Source organism: Aplysia californica, unplaced genomic scaffold (genome assembly GCF_000002075.1).
Source record: "Aplysia californica isolate F4 #8 unplaced genomic scaffold, AplCal3.0 scaffold00013, whole genome shotgun sequence".
NCBI lineage: Eukaryota > Metazoa > Mollusca > Gastropoda > Aplysiida > Aplysiidae > Aplysia > Aplysia californica.
This window is the reverse complement of record NW_004797283.1, coordinates 217121-223502: the sequence shown is the minus strand read 5'-3', so window position 1 is coordinate 223502 and position 6382 is coordinate 217121. Positions and strand designations below refer to the sequence as shown.

General features: G+C 41.8%; 1 protein-coding gene across 1 annotated transcript in view; it reads left to right on the top strand.

Moving 5' to 3' along the window:
- LOC100533272 (homer protein homolog 2) overlaps positions 1–6382 on the top strand; it is a gene marked incomplete in the record, with an annotated part of 38144 nt that overhangs the window by 2211 nt on the left and 29551 nt on the right.

Here is a 6382-nt window from a genome sequence, read left to right as displayed (position 1 = left end):
GGGGGGGATTATTATGGTTATTATAAGCATTATCTATTATACCCCTATTAGACTCCCTACTATTTATGCGTGAACGGCACACTGACGACAAGTTTATAAAATGGATTTCCCTGACTTTCTGGAGGTCTGGCATGGCCGGTGTCAGTCGGCCCAGATTGGCACTACGTATCTCCCTGGTATGTTTGTCTGGCGTCTTTTTTCGGAAGCGTTAGACTCCAGATGTCAGATTTCTGTCCAGTAGTCGCTCAAATGGTCTTATAAAGGTTTTTTTCATCCATCGGTTAAGTTTCCCTCTCAATCGGGTACCATGATGCAAGTTCAAGTGCTCCTCACTATGGAGTGATTTTTTGTGTGCCTATTAAGGTAATATGCGCGGGTGTTTGGAGGGCGCCACTGTTAGGTCCTACTTCTTTTTTTTTTTCCCTCTTTGTTGTGTCTGGCTATCTGTTTTACTTCTTCCTTGTACTAATAACTTTTATTATGTCGATGTGCTTCTCTTTACTTATACTGGGAGTTTGCCTCTTAGTCGGGTATCATGACGAAAGTTCAAGCGCCTTCCACCATGCCATTGGAGCGACCTATTTTGTACCCATTTTTGGTATTATGCCAAGAACGATGTCTAAATAGAATTCTAAATAAAAGATAATGAATTGGATAGGGTTGGGTAGGTCTAGCTTTAATTCCATCCGTTTGTTGAATAGAATTGTTTGTCTTGCATTTTTTAAAACCAAAGCTTGTTATTCATTATTGTTAAGCTCTTAATTGTTTTCACCCAGACTAGCGAGCAAACCAGTTCTACTTCCAGCTTTCTGAACCGAACAGGAAGCATCTAACTCGACAGTAATGTGAACTAAACATACGATTGATTGAAGTCGTAGATGTTTGAGGGCGCTCTTAAGGTTTGCTAGTTCTGTCCCCATCAAATGGCATTCTCTTTTCTTCCCTTCTTTGTTTGTTATTCCCTGGTAACACCTTTAATCTTCGGCTCATTATGACCTGTTTGTGTTGTAAGTGCCGTAAAACTCTTACTAAAACTAAACTAAACCAGCTGTCCGAACCGAATAGTGTAGCATCTAACTCGGCAATTATGAGAACTAAACATACAGTCGATTGAAGTCGGCGCTTTGGTAGCTTGCATTAGTATGCTTGCTGAATGAGTCTCTTTGATCCGCGTGAGCAGTGAGCTCTCGTGTCTGAGACCGAGACTGAGAGGAGTCGCTCACGTGCTTGAGAGGTCAGAGGTCAGGGTGAATTGCTCTGCTTCCGCCGCACGTGAGCCGGGACACGTCTGCTGTAATTTTCAGCTCGCTCGCTGGAATGAAAGCCCTTGGGTGGACAGAGCGGTGCTTACTTCATTTACTTCCGGTCAGCTTCTAATCGATCGCGGTTCCATTTTCCTCAGGGATATCCACGATAAGAGGTTTGGCTCGCCGGTCGGACCGTTAAAAGACGACTGCCCACTCGAAACGATCGTTAAATTGACCATTTCCGTTCTCTCGTTTTTGGTTTTGGTTGTTGTTGTTTTTTGTGTGTTCTTCCGTCACAAAAGTGCTTACTTTGGGGTGAGTTTTCTGGCTCTTTTCTTATTTTGCCTCTTTCAAACTGACTTCGCAGGTAGGTAGAGGGCACCACTGGTAGGTCCAGCTTCTTTCCTTTCCTTCTGTTGTTACAGTCAGTCTGTCTTACTTTTTCGCAGCACTGAATGACTTTTGTTGTGTCGATGTGCTCCTCTTTACTAAAAAAAAAAAAAAACTCAACACAAAACACTAACACAAAACCACAACTAACTTCTTAATATTTTGGGCTGCGTCCAGCGGTCAATGTGATGTTGGGAAACAACCTCCAATTAGTTCCAAGCTTTATTTGTCAGTATATTATTCTACTGCGGGTGTTTGGAGGACGCCGTTGGTAGGTCCTACTTCTTTTCTTTCCCTTTATTTTCTTTTTTCTTAGCATTAAGTTGGGGTTTTTGCGTCGGTATGCTTATAATTACTAAAACAAATAGAGAAACAAAGACATAATACTGGAAAATGTCTTTGCTGATGTTTTGCAGATGAGTGAACCAACCACAAGGTCTGGTATTTTTCTCTCAGCCCCTCTGCTTTACGTTAAGTTAGTTTTACTAGAATTACCCCCCCGAAAAAAAAAGAAATTTAAAAAAGGACCCAAACAAACACATAAAAAAACATACACACATTAAAATTTAATGTTGGCTTTTCAATCTTCTGATCTGTAGATACATGTACCATGCTTATTTATTTTTTGTTTTGTTTTGTGGTCTTTTTTTCTTGGTCTGCTGTGCAGTTTTCCTCTTTTCGAAATGGGTGTTGAGGTGTTGTTTGCTCCCGCACCTCTATTCTGTGTCACTGTTGTCCCAATCTGTTCCTGGGAAAATGTAAGTGTTGTTGTGGCGGGATGTTGGAGGGCGCCACTTCCACTTCTTTCCCTAACCCTCTGTTGTTTCTGTTTGTCCGTCAGAATATTGTTTTGGCTGCACTGAGTCATCTCAGTGGGTAGTTGGCGGGTGCTCTTGTGTGGTTTGCTCCTCCTTTCCTATCAAACATCTATTGTCCTTATTTCTCCTCCTTCTTTCTTGTATTTGTTACTCTCTTGTAACACCTCTAATCTTCAGCACCATGACCTCATTGTGTTGCAAGTGCCGTAAAACTCTTACTAAAACTAAAAGTGAGACATCTCATGTTATTGTCAGTATGTTTCTCTTCACTTAAACAGCAAGTATCTTGCTGAATCGCCGAACACAACAAGATTCACACCCAAACCCTCGCTTGAAGTAACAAAGAAAAGATTTTTAAAAAAGAATTATTATGATTTTCCATGTGTTATTCAGATTTCAAGTACTCGTAAACAGAGCAACATCTGTTACCCAATCCCTTTATTCGAATCAGCATTCTTCCGTTCGTTCCATCTGTTGGTTCAAAAAGAAGAAAACTGAAGAAATGGCCCCGTGGGCCGCGCGGGCCGCGTGCCGTCTCTTGGTGATGTTGACTGAAGGATTTCCCGGGCCACCGGTCGTCTCTTCTCTTGGCTGTGGCGCGGCCGCAAGGTGTAGCCTAGGGGAGGACGACGGGAGGAGGGAGGAGGGGGGTACGATGGTATCGATTCTTATTTAGATGTATTAGATGGCTACCGACGGATATATACTATACGTTCTTAATCGTCCCATTACGTCAAAGTTGTCTTTATAAGTGCCATTACTATTATTTTGGGGAAAACCGCGATTGAACAATATCAGTATGTCTTCTTATAGTTTTTTTATGATATAGATATTGTTTGTGTGGTGTACACATTACTATTTTCCTTATCTGGCTGTTTTTTGGATTTTGAGACAATTTTGCTTTCATGGGTCGTTATACTGTCTGGGGGGCTCTCGTGGCCTAGAGGTTAAGGTGTTGGCCTCTCATTCAAAGGTCCCGGGTTCGAATCCGGGTAGCGACCAAAAAATTTTCTTCTCTAAAATTGTCTCCTTTCACCTCCTTTCCTGCTCTTTAGCAATGTTCTATTGTCGGCTTTCATTTCCACTTTCTGCCCCCACCCCCTCACCTTCTTTGCCCCCTCCTCTGGGCTCCTGACTCTTTCTGCAGCCTTTCTACTGCTACTCCTTGGCTCCTCCTTGGCTCCTCCTTACTGCTGTCTTTCTGCCACACCCCTGATCTTCTGGTGGGAAAGATCTACACCTAGCCTTCTCGGAAAAGGGCGAAAAATCTCGGAGGGCCCATGTGCAAGTTGTGCACGTTAAAGATCCCTTGTGGGTGGTTGGCGGGTGCTCTGGTGTGGTTTGCTCCTTCTTTCCTCTAAACAGCTACCGTCCTTATCTCTCCTCCTTCTTTTTTACGCTTGTTGTTACTCTCTTGTAACACTTCTAATCTTCGGCACTTATATGACCTTATTGTGTTGCAAGTGCCGTAAAACTCTTTACTAAAACTAAAAAGATCCCTTGGTGGTCTAAAATCGATAAGAGTAGGCTTCGGCCGCCACCCGGGCAAAATTCAAAATTTCCTACCAACTGAAAATATAAGGTGTGTCCCGCGCGCTCATATGACCTATGCAGTTGCGAGCGCCGTAAAACACTTTACAAAAACAATATACTGTCTGGGCGTAATAGTCATATTATTATGTACAATCCAAGATCCTGTACGATAAGAAACAAGCGTTCGTGTCCGCGCTATTTCTCCCGTGGCGCTGCTGTCGCTTTATTAATTATTTTTTATAGCTTTTTTCGTTTCTTTGGAAGAAAAGTAGCATCTTTTAATTTAAAAAACAATTTTATCTCAGTAGCCTAATCTCGTTCAACGATCAGTTTTTCGCTCAGCTTGGTTCTTATCAACCTCGCTTTTATGACCTCTCAATTCCAGTCAAAGTTAATTTAACGTTGAAAACGATTACCCCTTCCCTCTGAGGTCAAAATGCGACAATAAACCCAATAATTTGTCCTCGGTTGGTCTTTTGTTCCGTTGTCTCAGTTATAAAAAATATTCTATAATTTTAAAAAAAGGAATAAGTTTTCTTGGTAGCTTTTTGTGAACCACATGTATGCAGACACTTTACTGTGAACTAACTTGAAAACAACCAACTTATGTCTCGCGCGCTCATGTGACTGTATGCATGCAGTTGCGAGCGTCGTAAAACTCTTACCAAACCAATCAGACCCTTTTGTGTTGACGAGTCCCCACAAAGCTGGTGGAGCTTGGTTTAGAGTAGACAAGATCTGGTGTGCCTGACAGGTACATGTACACAGTCTGGCAAATATATATGACCAACTGCTGTTGAATGGAATTAATGCGTTCGATTCCTCTGTCACATTGTTCACTCTCGTGACTCTACCGATATGAAAGAGCAATGACAATGGTGTAAACAATTTTAATAGGTTCGCAACTGCTTCGCTTGTTGTTTCATTCATCCGAAGTTCTAAATGAAATTCAACCATAAAATTTTTAATGCATGAATCTGCAACGAGAGCGTGGTTATAATGTTACCATGATAATGTATTTCTTATACTTCCATAAAAATACTCGTAGTTGTTCGTCAAGTGCGCACTAGTTTGTGGGGATTTTGAGTGCATTCTTTGGTTGCCTCAAAGAGATGAGTGAACTATCTTATGGTATATTATGATCTTTAGGATGACTTAATAATTTTTGTTGTGCGACCAGTTCTGTTCGTGAAGAATCAAGACTAGTTTTTAAAATGTTTATGCGGGTGGTTGGAGAGGCGCCACTGGTAAGTCCTACGTCTTTTCTTCCCCCGCTGTTGTTTCTATTTATCTCTTTTGCTTTTACCTTGTATTACATGACCGTTATTTGTGTCGATGTGCTTCTGTGTAATCAAACTCAAACGCTTTTTTTTTCTAGCTTGCTTTGGTTTTTTTGTCAAAAAGAAATTAAAATTAAAATCATGTAAAACAGTCGTGGTATTTGTTGCCCCCCCCCCCAACCTTTCCCGTGGCAAGTCAAATGTTTGCATAGTCCATTTTAATCTTAATTCATGTAGTCACACTTAGTTGGCGTATTCGATACCATCATTATCGATACCATCAATAAAAGTCGGCGCAATTTTTTCGTCCCCTAGAGGGAGGTGTGGTAGGTTCACACAGCCCAGGTCGGGCTGGGATGATGCGGGTTGGGTAGTAGACGGTCGTGCGCTATGGATATTCCCGTTAACTGTATTTTCTCCTGAACTATTTTTCGTGTTTGCAGCTTTGCTCGGCCTTTTTTTTTAAACGTGATCTGTTGGATATCTTTCTTTGAACCGTTTGTGAGGGCAATCTAGAGTGCATATTGAGTTTGTTGCAGTGTTGAAGTTACAGGGTGCTTTGCGGAATAGGATGAGAAATAGATATTATTTCTGAGTGGAAATCGGAGATAGGCCAGGTTTGGAAAAGGGAGCCAATCAGATCGGGCGTGTGATGATGGAGTGGAGTCGGCGGGTGAGGGTGGATTCTGGTGCCGAGATTTTGTGCACGTATGTGTTTGGGTGTGTGTGATGATTCTTGGCCTGATAACCATGCACGTTTGTTGCTAGAAGCCCCCATCTGTCTAGAGACTGGTGTGTTTGTGTATCGGGGAGTCGTGGACGTTATCGGGTATCCTAGAGAGAGAGAGAGAGGTTTCCAAGAGCATGCAAATGTAAGTGGTCAGTTCTTGTTTTCCTACTGCATGATTTATTGTTGAAGTGGTTTATAAGTTAGGTATTTTTTTTACTTTTCCTCACGTCTCACTCACGCTTAGCTATCAGTTGTCCATTTCCTACTAAGTATTGACTCACTGAACACGAATATCAACTTCTTTCCCGTCGCAAATTTTATTAATAGTTTTTGAAATATTTGATTGTTCTTAAATCGAGATAGAGTGCTTTGGACCAATCGGGG